Consider the following 16,734-nt stretch of genomic DNA (forward strand, 5'->3'; position numbering starts at 1 on the left):
CTCTCTCTCTCTCTCTCTCTCTCTCTCTCTCTCTCTCTCTCTCTCTCACACACACACACACACACACACACATACACTTGTAGAGGCTAGGAGGTCCATGAATGTGGAACATTGCATATGTTTTCATACTTTTTATATATTGATAAAGGTTACTGGTTCTATTTGTCTTCTACCTCCTTTTATTTTTAAAATATTATTTGTTATATGGTATTGGGAGGAGGAAGGGATATTGAAAGAAACTAAATAAAATTTAGGTAATGTGAAAAAAGCTATCAATTTTAAATTTTACGAAATTTTGTTTTAAAAATTATTTTTAAAAATACATTTTAGAATTTTCTAGGAATCAAAGTCAACTTATTAGTCTATAACTCTCAGATGCTATTTGTCTTTATCTTAAAAAATAGGGATAAAACCTACCTACTCCAATCAATTAAGCAATAAGTATTTATTAGGTTCTAGTTCTAAACAAGCTTATATTCAATCGAGGAAGACAACATGAAATATTCGATGGGCAGTCGGTGATATGGGACTAGAGTTCAAGTGAGAGACTAGAGTGGATATATAGATTTCCAAGTCAGGAGCATAGAGATTATAATTAAACTGATGGGAGCTGATTTAGACTAGGGTTGCATCGTAATCTTGATTTTCCCCCCAGGTTTGTAAGGTTTTAGGTGTGACAAAGTGTGTAGAGAGAAAAGAGAAGACAGCACAGGATATGATGTTATATTTTATTATATTATACTACATTAATTATATTATATTGTATCATATTAATTATATCACCTTAATTATATTATATCTCTTGTATACCATATCATGTCATGTCATGTCATATCATATCATCATATCATACTATACTATACTATACTATACTATACTATACTATACTATACTATACCCTTGAGGTATACCCGCAGTGAGAAAGGGATAAATGGTATAAAGAACATGTTGCTACCAAGAAAATAAGTGGGGTGATTATATAGTCAGGAGAGACAACATATAGAGGGCCTAAGATTAATGTCTCTAGCTTATTTAGCAGATCTTCTACTGAGAATACATGGAAAGACATGCCCAAGAATTATGTGATATGGATAATGAGATAAGGCAGGAGATTCAGAAGGAGTGGTCAGATGGAAGGAAGAGAACCAGTCTGGCTACACCTTTCCAGTTCTCCACGATCCTTCAGAAATCATCGACAATGACTCTTTAATCACTCTTGCTAGTTCTGTTAGTACCTTGCCACGAACCAATTGTACATTTTACTAATTGCATCAAACCTCAGAACACTATAAATCATCCTTAATGAAACACATCAATGTGAGTTTGTTCTCAGCAACTACCCTGGAAAACAAAGTAACTGAAAAAGTATGCTTTTCAGTCTTTTGCATATAGCTATACAGACTTCTTATCCACTTATTCCATCAGTATGTGTGTATGCATACACACATAACGCAACACACATATATACATACACTCAGACACGTTTGTACATGCATGTATCTGTGTATATACATACACACTTATGTATATGTCTTGGATAAAAGATGCAGATATAGAGTGAGCTAGGCCCAGAAGTGAGTAAGAAGAGAAGACTAGTTTAGAGTTCCTTTGGGAAACTGTACAGTGCTTTCAGTAGTTCACAAATTGTTGTTCACCTTTTTAGTTATAATCTCCTGGTGATGTATATGACCAAATCACAAAACAACATAAACCTGAAAGAATCAAGATCACATACATGACCTTAGTTTAAATCGTCTCTACAGAGACTTTGGGTATCACTATATATCTTTAAGAGAGGGAATAGAATTTAGGGGAGAAGCAGCTTAATTGTCATCTGGAGAGATTGAACTAGCATTATTATGAGATATTATGTGAGGCATAGAGAACTTCTTTCGACTCAGAGATGGAATGAGTTAATTGCCATCGTTAAGAGAGACTGATGAGACTGATCTTATTTTTTAAATGCTTTATTAACTTCTGATTTACATCATTTGTTTTTGCCATATTTTGAGTTACAAATTTTCTCCCCGTTTTTCCCCTAACCACCACCCCAAAAGAGCAGTTCCACAAGATATCCCCTGCTCCAATCTGCTCTCTCCCATATTTTCTCCCATATCCCTTTCGACTTTTCCAGTGAATCTCTATGCCTCAGTGCCTGTATGTCTTATTTCCCAATTACATGTAAAATAGTATGAATAATAGTATATACATATATATACACACACACACATATATATACATATATATATATTTGAATATTTGATTTTAAAACTTTGAATTCCAGATTCATTCCCTTCCTCCCTTGTCACCCACCCTTACTGGGAAGATAAGCAGTTCAGTATAGGTTGTACATGTGAGGCTAATGCAAAACAATAATATAGTAGATATATTGTAAAAGACTGACTATATTTCCCTCCCTCCTATCCCACCTCCCACTTGTTCTATTCTCTACTTTGATCCTGTCCCTTTTCAAAAGTGGGTGCTTCCAACTTCCCTCCCCCCAAGCTTGCCCTCCCTTCCATCATCCCCCCTCTAATCCCCTTCCGCCCTACTCTCCTGGAGGGTGAGATACCCTATTTAGTGTGTATTTCACTCCCTCCTCAAGCCAAATTCAATGGGAATAAGGTTGACCCATTCCCTTTTGCCTTCCTATTCTTCCCCTCCATTGTAACCATTTTCCCTTGCCTCTTCTGTATGAGATAATTTACCCCAATCTGTCTCTGCCCATCACCTCTCATTATATTCCTCCTCACCTCTAAATTTCACCTTTTAAGTATCATCCCTTCCTGTTAAATTGGTCCTGTGCCCTCTATCTATGGATACCTGTAAACATATATACACACATTCACATATGTATTCATATGCCCATACATTCTCATATATAGACTATATATATACACACATATATGTGTGTATGTATGTATGTGTGTGTATATATATATACATATATATATATATATATATTTCTATTCTCCTCAACTACTGAGAAAGGTTTCATAAGTTACAATTACAGTTTTTCCATGTAGGAATGTTAATAGTTCAACTTTGATAAGCTCCTTATGATTTCTTTTGCCTGTTTACCTTCTCATGCTTCTCTTGCTTCTTGTATCTGAGTGTCAAATTTTCTATTCAATTCTGGATTTTTCAACAGGGATGCTTGAAAGTCCTCTATTCCACTGAATGACCATATTTTCCCCTGAAACTTAATACTCAGTTTTGCTGGGTAGGTGACTCTTGGTTTTAATCCCAGCTCCTTTGCCCTCTGGAATATCATATTCCAAGCCCTTCGATCCCTCAGTGTAGAAGCTGCCAGATCCTGGGTTATCCTGATTGTATTTCCACAATATTCAAATTGTTTCTTCCTGGCTGCTTGTAATATTCTCTCCTCAACCTGGGAATTCTGGAACTTGGCTATAATATTTCAAGAGTTTTCTTTTTGGGATCTTTTTCAGGAGGTGATTGGTGGATTCTTTCAACCTCTATTTTGCCCTCTGGTTCTAAAACATCAGGGCAGTTTTCTTTGAGAACTTCCTGGAGGATGATTTCTAGCTTCTTACTTTGATCATGGCTTTCAGGTAGTCCAATAATTTTTAAATTATCTCTCCTGGATCTATTTTCCAGGTCAGTGGTTTTTCCCATGAGATATTTCACATTGCCTTCTATTCCTTCATTTGTTTGGATCTGTTTTACAGCATCTTGATTTCTCATAAAGTCATTAGCTTCCATTTGCTCCAATCTAATTCTGAAGCAATGATTCTCCTCAGTGAGCTTTTGAGATTCTTTTTCTATCTGGCAAATTCAGCTTTTTAAGGCATTCTTCTTCTCATTGCCTTTTTGAGCCTCTTTTTCCATTTGAGTTAGTCTGTTTTTTAAGGTAGTATTTTCTTCAGTCAGGCTGTTGACTCTCATTTCATAATTTTCTTGCATCGTTCTCATTTCTCTTCCCAATTTTTCCTCCACTTCTCTTATCTGCTTCTTAAGGTCCTCTGTGGCCTGTAATCAGCTTGTATTTTCCTTTGAAGCTTTTGGTGCAGGAGTTCTGACTTCATTGTTTTCCTCCTGTTCCATGCTTTGCTCCTTTTTGTTCCTAAAATAGGAGTGTAATGTTGGAATCTTCTGTCTTCTTTGTTTCCTTTGCATGGTCATGTCACCCCTCAGTCACTTGACCCCTGGGCTTTTTGCCACAGTAGCCCTCTGCCACCAGACATGGGGAGCTTTCGTCCCAAACGCTGGGGTTTTCTCAGCTGCTGGAGGTATTAGGTGGGTACCCTCTCTGAGGTCTCCAAATGGTCTGGCAAGCTGGACACACACCCCAGGACCTCCCCCCTAGACTGCAATCCAGATCCAAAAAGGTTAAAGTAAGAGTGATTACCCCTCAAACTGGTGCTTGGTCCCCTACACTCTGCAGGCCAGGAGCTGAAGCTGCCACATGGGGCTGGCTGGCTGTGCTGGTGTCTCAGCGGCTTCTCACCCCGGGGGCAAAAGCCACACACTCCCACTTACTGGGTCCCAAAGTCCAGACTGCACTGACCTCTAACTTTGTCCTTCACATCTATGTGTTTATAAATCTGGAAATGGCCACAACTGCTGCTGATATGGAGTCCCTCCAGCCAGGGGCTAGTCAGGCCCACCCTGGGGCTAAAGCTTTGGCATGGGGCTGGGCTCTCCTCCCAGAGCACTGAGCTGGCCGATTCCTGCCAGCCTGCTGGGCTGTCCTCAGTGGGAGGTTAGTTTCTCTGTGTCATTTTGTGGGTTCTTCACCTCCAAAGTTTGTTTAGTGTCTCCTTTTTACATGGATTGGGGAAGGTGGAAGCTGGAGCAGTAGAGAGGTCCTGCTTCTACTCTGCCATCTTGGCTCCACTGCCCCTGATGAGAAATCTTAAGAGAATTGAGTTTAACCCTTATCCTTAGAGAAAATATATTTAAGAAAATTCTCAAGACACTTCAACAGTCTCCTAATGTTCAAGAATCTGTGGAGAAACTAGTTGATTATTAGGGGTGGTGTTTGATGGGCTGATATATTGAAATATTTAAATATGTCCATATTGTTTGCTACATACTCTATCAAATAGTATCCCTAAACTGTTACATAAGTAGCATAAAGAGAAACAGAACTATTCGTAAATTGGCTTCAGTGTTATCAGTGATTTACATATAAGTGACACAAAATATATTATAAAGGGCATGCCGTCAAGAAAAGAAGTGGGGTGGTTATATAGTGAGGAGAGACAATATGTAGACAGCCTAAGATAAATATTTCTGACTTATTTAGCAGATCCTTGCCTGAGCATCCATAGAAAGATATGCCCAAGGGGTGGCCAGGCCAAGTTGCAGTGAGTAAGATCGCCAGCCCCAGAGTCTGGAGACCTGGGATCAGTTCTGGCCTCAGATATTTAATACCTACACAAAATAACTGTAACGTTGAGCAAGTTACTTAACCCTGATTGTTTAAAAAAAAAGAAAAGAAAAGAAAAGAAAGATATGCTCGAGAATGAGGGAGGGTATTAGAGAAGTCTACATACTAAGAACTGCTTAAGTCCATATCCTAAGATTTTTAAGTGACCCTGGGGATTTACTAAAATATGAAGGACCAATGGTTGCTTACTATAGATTGCTGATTTTGTTGCTGTGCTTTTTAAAAAACATACATACTTGCAAGCACTTAATTGGTCCCATGGATCATTGGTGGGAGTAAATCCTGCAAAATATATCTTGGTCCTTTCTTTCATGAAAATGTCTCTCATACAAAGGTTATAATTCTTATATTACCATCTTCAAAGGTTTGTTGTGAGGAACATATTATGGAAACAATAAAATTTTTTTCCATATGCTTCATTGTGTTATATCAGTTCTTAGTCAAATTACTTTTTACTGATTATCTAGATTATGTTAAATACTATGAAAAAAAAGAACAGGGGGCAGAGTCAAGATGGCAGAGTAGAAGCAGGACCTCTGTGGGGCTCCAGCTTCTACCTTCTCCAATCCATGTAAAAAGGTGACTCTAAACAAGCTTTGGAGCTGAAGAAGCCAAAGAATGACACAGAGAAGCTAACCTCCCACTGAGGACAGCCCAGCAGGCTGGCAGTAATTGGCCAGCTCAGCGCTCTGGGAGCAGAGCCCAACCCCACACCAAGTCTTTAGCCCCAGGGCAGGCCTGACCAGCTCCCTGCCAGAGGGACTCCAGAACAGCAGCAGTTGTGGTCGTTTCCAGATTTATCAACATATAGATTTGGACAAAGTGAGAGGTCAGTGCAGTCTGGAATTTGGGACCCAGTAAGTGGGAGTGTGTGGCTTTTGCCCCTGGGGCGAGAAGCCGCTGAGACACCAGCAAGGCAGCCAGCCCCATGTGGCAGCTTCAGCTCCTGGCCTGCAGAGTGTAGGGGGACCAAGCACCAGTCTGAGGGGTAATTGCTCTTGCTTTAACCTTCTTGGATCTGGATTGCAGCCTACGGTGGAGGTCCTAAGGTGTGTGTCCAGCTTGCCAGAGCCTGTGGAGACCTCAGAGAGGGCATCCAACTAATACCTCCAGCAGCTGAGAAAACCCCAGCGTTTGGGACAAAACTCCCCTGTCTGGTGGCAGAGTCCTACTGTGGCAAAAAGCCCAGGGGTCAAGTGACTGAGGGGTGACATGACCAGGCAAAGGAAACAAAGCAGACAGAAGATTCCAACATTACACTCCTATTTTGGGAACAAAAAGGAATGGGAAGAAGACAGTGAAGTCAGAACTCCTGAACCAAAAGCTTCAAAAGAAAATACGAGCTGGGTACAGGCCATAGAGGACCTTAAGAAGCAGATAAGAGAAGTGGAGGAAAAATTGGGAAGAGAAATGAGAATGATGCAAGAAAATTATGAAATGAGAGTCAACAGCCTGACTGAGGAAAATACTACCTTAAAAAACAGACTAACTCAAATGGGAAAAGAGGCTCAAAAAGGCAATGAGAAGAAGAATGCCTTAAAAAGCTGAATTTGCCAGATAGAAAAAGAATCTCAAAAGCTCACTGAGGAGAATCATTGCTTCAGAATTAGATTGGAGCAAATGGAAGCTAATGACTTTATGAGAAATCAAGATGCTCTAAAACAGATCCAAACAAATGAAGGAATAGAAGGCAATGTGAAATATCTCATGGGAAAAACCACTGACCTGGAAAATAGATCCAGGAGAGATAATTTAAAAATTATTGGACTACCTGAAAGCCATGATCAAAGTAAGAAGCTAGAAATCATCCTCCAGGGAGTTCTCAAAGAAAACTGCCCTGATGTTTTAGAACCAGAGGGCAAAATAGAGGTTGAAAGAATCCACCAATCACCTCCTGAAAAAGATCCCAAAAAGAAAACTCTTGAAATATTATAGCCAAGTTCCAGAATTCCCAGGTTGAGGAGAGAATATTACAAGCAGCCAGGAAGAAACAATTTGAATATTGTGGAAACACAATCAGGATAACCCAGGATCTGGCAGCTTCTACACTGAGGGATCGAAGGGCTTGGAATATGATATTCCAGAGGGCAAAGGAGCTGGGATTAAAACCAAGAGTCACCTACCCAGCAAAACTGAGTATTAAGTTTCAGGGGAAAATATGGTCATTCAGTGGAATAGAGGACTTTCAAGCATCCCTGTTGAAAAAACCAGAATTGAATAGAAAATTTGACACTCAGATACAAGAAGCAAGAGAAGCATGAGAAGGTAAACAGGCAAAGGAAATCATAAGGAGCTTATCAAAGTTGAACTATTAACATTCCTACATGGAAAAACCATAATTGTAATTTATGAAACCTTTCTCAGTAGTTAAAGGGAATAGAAATATATATATACATACATACATATATGTGTACACATGTCTATATATGAGGGTATATGGGCATATGAATACATATGTGAATGTGTTTACATATGTTTACAGGTATACATAGATAGAGGACACAGGACCAATTTAACAGGAAGGGATGATACTTAAAAGGTGAAATTTAGAGGTGAGAAAGGAATATAATGAGAGGAGATGGGGAGAGACAGAATGGGGTAAACTATCTCATACAGAAGATGCAAGGGAAAATGATTACCATGGAGGGGAAGTATAGGAAGGCAAAAGGGAATGGGTCAACTTAATTCCCATTGAATTTGGCTTGAGGAGGGAAGGAAATACACACTAAATAGGGTATCTCACCCTACAGGAGAGTAGTGGGGATGGGGATGAGATGGGGGATGATGGAACGGAGGGCAGGCTGGGGGGGAGGGAAATTGGAAGCACCCACTTTTGAAAAGGGACAGGATCAAAGCAGAGAATAGAACAAGTGGGAGGTGGGATAGGAGGGAGGGAAATATAGTCAGTCTTTTACAATATATCTACTATGTTATTGTTTTGCATTAGCCACACATGTACAATCTATACTGAACTGCTTATCTTCCTAGTAAGGGTGGGTGATAAGGGAGGAAGGGAATGAATCTGGAATTCAAAGTTTTAAAATCAAATGTTTATACACACACACACATATACTGTTATTAATACTGTTTTACATGTAATTGGGAAATAAGATATACAGGCACTGGGGCACAGAGATCCCCTGGATAAGTCGAAAGGGGTATGGGAGAAAATATGAGAGAGAGAGAAGATTGGAGGAGGGGATATCCTGTGGGACTGCTATTTGGGGCGGTGGGTAGGGGAAAAAAGGGGAGAAAATTTGTAACTCAAAATCTGGCAGAAATGAATGATGTAAATCAGAAGTTAATAAATCATTTGAAAAAAAAAAAAGAACAATTCCTGCTCTTAAGAGCTTACAGTGTTATGGGAGAAAAATAGTCAATATAAATGAAAGTCCTTGAAAAGTCAAATAATAGAAAAATATTTAAATCCTGTAAGAGCATATAACCAAGATCTTTGCCATGAGCTATGTTAGAAATACACTTTGAATATTAAAGTGATAAAAAATAATTTTAATTAGTCCCTTTGGAAAAGTCTTTTAGTTGAAGATATGAATATAAACCTCTGCTCACCTTCTTTAATTAGGAAAAATTGTCTGGAGATGAGTGCACACTTGTACAACCAATTGGGTGAAGGTGGGAGAGTGTCACTTCTTGGGTAGAGGTGCTCCCCCAATTCTGAGTACCCCCAAAGCATAGGGTGATAGAGCACTATCATTGTCCTAGCTCAGCTATGATACTGTCCTTTTCTTTGGCTGCATGGTGTTTCCATCCTGCATCTGCAGTCATAAGTGGGCAGAGAGAAAGAGGGAGAATGCAAGTTTGAAGAGGTTAAGGAAGGGAAGGATGATCTAGAGAGGAGGAAAAATGAGCAGCGTAAAATAGTTCTGTAGCCTCAACAATCCAAATTTGTGACAAAGAAAGTGTTTTCTCCTATGAATAATGCACCCAAACCATTATGTAGGATATTATCCATTACCTGGTGCATCATATTACAAACATTCTGTATGCCAAAGCACTTAATTGGTTCCATTCTATGAAAATACTATTTATTTACCAGATCCTTCATTATCTGCAAATCAAGTGATGTCTTTGAAATTTACTTTTAAAGAGTTGTGAAAGGCATAGAAGCTTTTTAAAAACCAACTGTCCTTTTAAAAACATACTATTTCTCAAGTATGAGAAAAAGGTAGACATTTAAGCAAGTAATGAAAACCAAGATGTAGACCTATAGCTTTAATTATATACATATATTCACATAAATAAACACTTAAGTGAGAGTGCATGTTGGAATTTTTTTAAAGTCAGGGATCTATTTGCTTGATAGGATCACAAATGTACTTTGTTTTTTGCCAGCTCTTATGATAAGATACAATCTGCATCTATTCATTTATCCTACATCTCTTTTTCAGGGTCCCAGCAAGGAGCAGCAAGCTAAATTGCAGTCATGGAAATTAGAAGTTTCTTATTCACTTTTGATGAGACTAAAAAATCTGCCAGGTATGAAACAGGGAAACTTCCTGGACACTAGTTTCTCTTAGCTTCAATAACTTCCTTTTCCTGCCTTTCCTTCTCTGACAGAGCCACTTCCTGGGCAGCAGACAATACCTATCTCTTCCATTCAGCAGATGAATATCTGGACACTGGACCCAGATGGCTCTGGAGGAGAAAGCGAGGCTGGTGACTTTGCATAGCCCTCCCTCACTTAAATCAAAGTCAACTGCAAGGCATGTCATCATCTCCCTGATGCCATGGTCCTCTTTGGAAATAAAGGAGCAACATGATAAGTGTAAGGCCCCCTCCCCTTCTTATGATTACCAACAAGAGACAATGAGGCCATTTGGGGTGTCTCTTTTTTCTCAATTTTTTATGTAACTGGGGCAGAGAGCCTACTCATGTAATCTTGAAGTTCGACTTTAGGAAAAGGGCTACAGGTATGTCAGCCTCAAAGTTTTATCTTCTAGCTATGAATGTTACTTCTGTTTCTTCTCTGTTTTCCTTCAGTCTTTCCTTTCCCTCTCATATTCCTTTCTCTGACATTTTAAGAAGTTCATCTTTGTCTACTTTCCTTTTTTATATATTCTTTTCATTCTCCCTCCCTTTCCTATGTTTTCTTTTTCTCCATTTCCTAGTCTCCTAGTATATTCCTCTTGCTTTTTGCTACTGTCACTCTCTCCATATTTCTCTAAATACACATTCTTCCATAAGCCCTTTTACTGTACTTTTTTCTACCCAACAACTTATGTTCCACTTCTGTTGGCGATCCTCACACATTCTCTAGATCTTCATTTCTATACTAACTAAGAAATGAGAATTCTTCTAGGGTAAGCGTTTGCTATATATAAATAACAGGGAAAGTCAAGGGTGTCACCACTTCTAGCACCTTAAAACCTTCCTCCCCGCCATGGTGACTGCTTTCATTTTTGTGGCCTGGCACACTAGACTGTATTTATGTGATTTGACTTAATTTAATATTTACTTACATGCTTTTGTTATGGTTTTATAGTTAAATATTGGTTTAACCCCAAATCTAAAAGCTCTAACGGGAGTTCTTTGCTTAAATAGTTTCTTCACAAGCAAGGCCATTAATTAATAAATAAATAATAAAATAAAGTAAAATGACCTGGAATTCACGTTTTCATGAGAAAACCCTGCTTGGTGTCTTTTGTCCAATTTTTTTTAAGCAAATGATTAGTTATCATTTCAAGGTGGGAAAAAAATGCCTTGTTGACTAGAAAAGATTTTGGTTTGCAGTTCAGTGATAATTTTTTTTCATGTTAAAAGCTTAAAAAACCAAGCTATTTCTTAGTTTTTGAATAGTAGTTTCTAATTGTAAACCACCTTGCAATCACCTTTACAATTTGTTATAGTCCTTTATGGTATCCAGTGAAGTGAGGTTCATTCTCAGTTTGTTAATAAGAAATGAGTGCTGAGGGAATAAAAATTATATCTTCTAGGAATTTTTCTTTAGTCCAAAATAAAGGGCAATGGAACTATGTGTTATGGTAAATATAATTCCAAACTATTATTTTTTTGAGTGAAGAAAAAATCCGAGGGACATTATGAGTAGTGAGAAACAGAGGCCACCCCAGACTCAACAAAGTCCCTCAGTTTCACATTATTTCCTGATAGTTTGCTCTGAATTAATCTGATTCAGAGGTTCAATTGAATAAAAATTTATTCCCCATTAATGTTCCAATTTTTTTTAAAGTTGTGATCTGAACATAAAGTTGTGCTATCTGAACATAAATAATTACCAAGTATGTGTTGTAATCAAATTAAACTTGCAATAAAATTAAATGTGATACATTCAATGGGGCAGTTAGGTGGCACAATGAAAAGATTATCAGACCTGGAGTCAGGAAGACTTATCTTCTGAGTTCAAATCTGGCCTAAGATACTTACTAGCTGTGTGACCCTGCACAAGTCACTTAACCCTGCTTGCCTCAGTTTCCTCATCTGTAAAATGAGTTAGAGAAGGAAATGGTAAACTACTCCAGTATCTCTGCCAAGAAAACCCCTCACAAATAGTCAGGCACAACTAAAACAACTGAAGAAAAACAAAACATTCAATAATATACATAATTATTATACATTATGTCATAATTAGATCATGGAGGATAAGGAAGGCATTAATTTCCAAATACAAACTTCAATCACTTCACTATTATGCCTACATATAGTTCTGGTGACTGGCCAGCTTCATTAAACCTATTTCATTCTCCAAGGGGGCAAAATCCTGGTCTAGTGGGACAGTGTAGAGCTGAGTTTTTCCAGAGTTTTGTCTGGCTTACACATTGAGCAATAGCCTGGGGGAGAAGAAGGTCAGGCATGAGGTCATCCACTAAGTAACAGTTCATCTATAAAGGCAACAAAATAATAGGTTGACTGTGTTTTCAAAGGTAGCAGATAGATACTTTGGACGTCGGAGAAGTAAAGCCGAAACTAGATATAGTAGGAAGTTGTTTCAAAGCCCCTTAGACAACTCCTAAATCAATAATGGTATCATTTGTGTGTTCTTGCCTTTTCACAGGGACAACAATGATGTTCTGGAAACCATTTGCCTTGAGGAAAAGATATAACTAGTTCTGAATCTCGGAAATTGGGACAAAGGAGATGTTGGAATTCTGCAGCTAAATTTATTTCGTGATGAAAGTAGCTCTTTTTTCCAGTTAGATTTGCTCTGATTCAATGAGGGAAAAGATTAGATTACAGTGATATAGGTCTCTCACTTCTAGACTGGAAGAAAAGCCAGAAAAAGGCAAGTGAAGCAGTTGGAGGAACCTTGCTTTGACAGGGAAAGGCTCCAGGGTCTATGAAATTGTCACTAACGCTCTTGAGTTAGATTCATTTGAATGAACAAGAAAATGGACATGGATGATTAAGGACGTTATTTTGATTCATCAGTGGATATATGATATCATTGATACAAGAAATCTCATTAGTAACAACATATTTATGAAGTGTTATCCTTTGCTATTTTGATCTTTCAGAAATCCTTCATAGAAAATCTATTTAATCACTCAGAAGCCTTCCCTTGGTTCTGTTATGCTGAGCAGAGAGTCTGCCACATGGTAAGCACTTAATAAATGTTTGTTGATTGATTATTACTCATATTTTATCAATACAAAATGTTATCGTTTGTTTTTCCTTATATGACTTTTCCTGCCTCCTTTTATATTCACTAGACAGTGCCTTACATGTAAAAAGTCATCACTGATAATTGAAGCCTACTTTCACCCACCACAAGTCTTTCCATTGCCCTTTGGGCAGTTTGCATTGCTGATTCTTCTGATGTTGTAATGTTGTCTGATTCGTACCCATCTAGCAACGCCAGGAGAACAATGTTGATTTTTAATAATTGATCTTTTACAATAGGGATGGTTTGGGGGTCATTGAAGACATTACATGACATCCCAAATATGATCCAGTCAGGACATTCTTGTTCAGTGCTAGGCTCAGAAGACTGGAATGATTCAATAGGCTGCCCAGAAAATGGCTGCATGTCATATTTTGGACAATGTGGATTCTTTATTCATATGGCTTTTCCAATGGATGTGGTAGGTTAGTCTCTTTTGAGTGACTGGAATGTAATTTAGGAGGTCCTGCAATATTTGGGGAGTCTATAAAATCAGCACAACATCATCTACAAACTGACTGAAAAAACCTCATTATTTGCAGATCATCCTGCTACTATTTGGACTTTACCCAGCACATCCTCTATGACAGTGGAAAACACTTAAATTCTTTAAGAGGAAGATGTAAAAGAATGCAAAATATTATGGAAAAAATCATAATAACAAAAAGGGAAAGTATTTTTTGTATCATTTGACATTAATACTTGGTCAATCATTGAGCAAAGTTATCTCTGAGGTTGTAACTGCCATGGAATTTTGTATAATCCTTATATATAACATGTTACATATATTTTCTTTATTATATATAGCTTATATATTATGTATGAGAGAGAGAGAGAGGGAGAGAGAGAGATTTTACCTGAGGAGGAAGCTTAAGACTACATTTTTTTCAACAAATACTTTAAAAAATTATTTTAAATTTGATATTTTATTTTTTCAAATTACATGTAAAAATGATTTTTACATTCTTTTTTAAAATTCTGAGTTTGAAATTCTCTGTCTCCCTTCCTTCCCTTACCTCATTGAGAAGGCAAGCAATTTTATATAGGTTACACATGTGCTGTTCTGCAAAACATACTTTCATATTAGTCATGTTGTGCAAGAAAACACAGCCCCCCCCTCCAAAAAAAAAAACCAAGAAAAATAAAGACAGGTTTTTTTTTTTAAGTATTCTTCAATCTGCATTAAGACTCCATCAGTTCTTTCTCTGGAGATGAATAACATTTTTCATCATGTCTTTCAGTACTGTCTTGTTATATTGATGAGAATAACAAAATCATTCACAGCTGATCATCATACAATATTGGTGCTATTATGTACAACATTCTCCTGGTTCTATTTATTTCACTTTGCATCAGTTTATGTAAGTCTTTCCAGGTTTTTCTGAAAACATCCTGCTAGCATTCCTTATTGTAATATTATAGTACAACAGTATTTCATCACAATCATATGCCACAACTTGTTCAACCATTCCCCAATTGATGGGCATGCCCCAAATTTCTAATTCTTTATCACCAGAAAAGAGCTGCTATAAATATTTTTGTACATATAGGTCCATTTCCTTTTTGTTTGTTTGTTTGTTTAATTTCTTTGGGATATAGACCCAGTAATGGTATTGCTGGGTCAAAGAGTGTGCACAGTTTTTTTTTGGGGGGGGGGAGGGAAGGCAGGGCAATTGGGTTTAAGTGACTTGCCTAAGGTCACACGGCTAGTACGCGGTAAGTGTCTGAGACTGTATTTGAACTCAGGTCCTCCTGACTCCAGGGCTGGTGCTCTATTCACTGCACCACCTAGCCACCCCGAGTATGCACAGTTTTATAGCCTTTTGGGCATAGTTCCAAATTGCTTTCCAGAATAGTTGAATGAATTTGCAACTCTACTAACAGCACATTAATGTCTCAATTTTTCCATACTCCCTCCAACATTTCAATGAATGTTTTTTTGCAATCAACAAATAATAAACCTAGCAGGGTCTTGCATTCTTTATACCTGTTGGCTGTATGACTCTGCAGATGTGGCCTTTAGAAGAATATTTTCTGTGAAGGCCTTCCTGTTCCCTTCCCTTATTTTCATCAGGAATACTTTCATTATGTGAATAAACTATTCATTGTTATTAAAGATCCAAAAAATAGTCTTCTGTAGTTTTAATACCTTGCTTGCTCAGAATAAATTTGCTACTTGATGATTCACAAAGAAACCTGAGGGAGGTTCCCAGAGTTAAACTTCTGTATTCTATAGATTAAAAAATTGTTTTGCAATATACAGAACATATATTCTGTTTCTTCTGTGCAACTAATATTAAATTTTCAGTTTGCACAATGGGAGATTTCCATTACCCCCACCAAATACATATTCCTCCTCACTTGATTGCCCAGAGCCTAGCACTGGAATGTCACTCAGCTAACCATCTCATGTTGACCTAATAAAGATATTTCACAATTGTGGCATTAATCCTGCTAACAAACAAGTGAAATGTAATGATGTAAAGGAAATGTAAAAATGTCATGAAGGACCAATTGAGTGTTGTCAGGACCTCCAAGAGGACAATTAGAACTCAGATCCACAATAACTCAGTGAACCCATTCAACCAGAAGACAATGGTTTACATGATGCCTTGCCCTGAATTCCACATAACACAATGTTGATTGAATCCACAGAATATGTGGTTTGAAGTTCATTTATATCATGAAAGAATTCCAACTGAGAATTGCTTGACAGTCCACTAATACAGATGTGGATGTGCCTACATTGCAGGGCTAAATAAATGGTATCCATTCCAAATCAGATGTACATGTACATATATTTCTATTCAAATATTTCTGTATGTACTAATATCATGTGTTATACATAAACATATTGTGTATCTATACACATATACAGGTCTATGGTGGCGAGGTTTGGGATTTGTAGTGATGAATCATGATGAATCAACAATGTAATTATAAAGACTTCATGTGATATCCAATGGCATTAAGAGAGGCAGAACTTCCAGAATAAGGAAGTAAGAGATTATTTTCTCTCTTCCCTTGCCAGAACACATTTTAAATATTGTTTTCAGTTCTAGGCACATCAATGAAAAAAAGTCACTCAAAATGGAGAGCATGGAGAGAAGGGGAACCAGGATAGTGAAGGTCCATTTCCCTACAAAACATGAGGATCAGTTGAAGTAACTGAAAATTTTTCATCCTGGAGAAGAAATGACTCAGGGAGAACATCTCATCTTCAAGTGTTTAAAGAACTATTATATGAAACAGGTATTAGACTTGCCCTATGTGGCCCAAGACAGAACCTGAGAGCAATGAAGACAAAGTGCAAACAAGGAAGTTCAGGTTTAAAGTCAGATAAAAGTTCTAAGTAAGTAGAGCTATTTCAATCTCCCTTAAGAAGTAGTGCATTGTTAGAGCACCAGCCCTAGAGTCAGGAGGACCTGAGTTCAAATCTGGCCTCAGACACGTAACACTTACTGTGTGACCTTGGGCAAGTCACTTAACCCCAATTGCCCTGCATTCCCCCCTCCAAAAAAAAAAAAGAAGAAGCAGGAGTGCATTCCCCCACACACACCATTGGTGCTTAATTAAAGAGGCTGTATGATGTCTTACAGGTATGCTATTGTGGAGGTTACTTCTTGACTGGTGTGTTGGATTCAATGGCTGTTAAGGTCACTTCCACAACTCAAAAATCCCA

At 37.9% G+C, this 16,734-nt stretch overlaps 1 long non-coding RNA gene across 4 annotated transcripts in view; it reads left to right on the forward strand.

The window, feature by feature from the left end:
* The window catches only part of LOC138145156 (uncharacterized), a 30,776-nt gene extending 14,708 nt beyond the window's left edge, over positions 1-16,068 (forward strand). For 2 of the 4 annotated variants that reach the window (XR_011164129.1, XR_011164127.1), the window contains 4 exons: positions 9,826-9,913; positions 9,995-10,202; positions 12,907-12,987; positions 13,595-16,068. This is a non-coding gene — a long non-coding RNA (uncharacterized lncRNA). The remainder of the gene's footprint in view (positions 1-9,825; positions 9,914-9,994; positions 10,203-12,906; positions 12,988-13,594) is intronic. The other 2 variants (XR_011164130.1, XR_011164128.1) reach the window with 2 other exon arrangements.
* Positions 16,069-16,734: the final 666 nt, after the last annotated feature.

The sequence above is a fragment of the Petaurus breviceps genome, unplaced genomic scaffold (assembly GCF_028583685.1).
Source record: "Petaurus breviceps papuanus isolate PSGF00001 unplaced genomic scaffold, PetGlider_PUasm1.0 90730, whole genome shotgun sequence".
Lineage (NCBI taxonomy): Eukaryota > Metazoa > Chordata > Mammalia > Diprotodontia > Petauridae > Petaurus > Petaurus breviceps.